Source organism: Felis catus, chromosome A1 (assembly GCF_018350175.1).
Source record: "Felis catus isolate Fca126 chromosome A1, F.catus_Fca126_mat1.0, whole genome shotgun sequence".
In the NCBI taxonomy this organism is placed as follows: domain Eukaryota; kingdom Metazoa; phylum Chordata; class Mammalia; order Carnivora; family Felidae; genus Felis; species Felis catus.
Genome location: NC_058368.1, coordinates 7,418,423 through 7,419,763, shown reverse-complemented (window position 1 = coordinate 7,419,763; position 1,341 = coordinate 7,418,423). Strand labels below are relative to the sequence as shown.

The following is a 1,341-nucleotide window of genomic DNA, read 5'->3' as shown; positions in this document are numbered from 1 at the left end:
ATTTTGGATTTCTTTGATTACTAGAGTGAATGAATATTTTTGTGTGCTCACTGAGAATTATTTTTTTCCTTTACTTATTATAGATATGAATCCTGTAGGTGTTGAAAACTTTAACCATTTGTTGCAGGTAATCTTTACTTTGATTCGCACTGAGATATTTTATAAAAAAAAAATTATTAAAAAAAGACAGAAATGGGGGCGCCTGGGTGGCTCAGTCAGTTAAGCGTCTGACTTCGGTTCAGGTCATGATCTCATGGCTCGTGAGTTCAAGCCCTGCGTCAGGATTTGTGCTGACAGCTCAGAGCCTGGAGCCTGCTTCCGATTCTGTCTCCCTCTCTCTCTGCCCCTCCCCTCCTCACATTCTGTCTGTCTCTCTCAAGAATAAATAAACATTAAAATATTAAAAAAAAAAAGAAGACAGAAATGTAGAGTGTAGACAGTACAAATCCCCTCTGTTGGAAGGATGGAGTTGTAGCGTTCTTTTCACCTCCTTTCCCCCTTTCTGTCCTTACTGTTAAGGTCATAGTCATTTCAGTGTACCGTATCAAAGTTTTGTTTTGAGAAGTGGTCGATTTTAGCAGATCTAGAATGGAGACAAGACCAATTCTGAGTTGGCAGCATTGGGATGGGTAGAGAAGTGGAAAGGATCCAGGGGAGGTTGTGCGAAGGAGATCAGAGATTGAGGGTCCAAAGGAAGGAGGGACTGCCAAACGTCCAGCTGAGAGAAATTCTATATGGACTGAAGGAAGAACACAAAGAAGGGTTTCTCTCATCTTCTGGATGCCATGTCTGCCTTGACCGGTTGAAAACTGGTTGAAAACCTCGTTTTCCTTCGTATGGTCCTTGACCTGATGCCCTTCCAAATGGGCAGGTTCTGTCCTGAGCGTGAAGCTGCCTCTAGGTGTTGTTTCTGCAGTTACCTTGTGCCGTTGATGATTCTTCTTCTCCTCCTGTGGGGGAGTCAGAGGGAGAGGACACAGCCTGAGCGGTTTCTGTTTTATTAAAAAAAAAATATTCCCTGACTTGACACACTGAGGTTATAGAACATGAACCCGAGAGCTCTCTCACAGCCCATTTTTGCTCTCTGAGGAAGCACCATGAGGCTTCCTCCCCTGCAAATGCTATGATGTTCCTCATATCTCAACACCATCACCCCAGCCCCCTGGCCCTGTGTTCAACTAAACTGATCTGCTTGTAGTCTCCAGGACACCTATGTATTCTTTCTTGTCACCTGATTTTCATACATTTCCCTAACTCTGGCTTGGGCGTCATCATTCTCATGATCATAAACTATTAGTTCTGGCCTCTCAGTTCAGTTATCCTTTGTTCCAAGTAGCCTTT

The 1,341-nt window shown here is 43.5% G+C and overlaps 1 pseudogene; it reads left to right on the top strand.

Moving 5' to 3' along the window:
* Nucleotides 1-867: 867 nt before the first annotated feature.
* On the top strand, nucleotides 868-985 carry LOC111557082 (annotated as a pseudogene).
* Nucleotides 986-1,341: the final 356 nt, after the last annotated feature.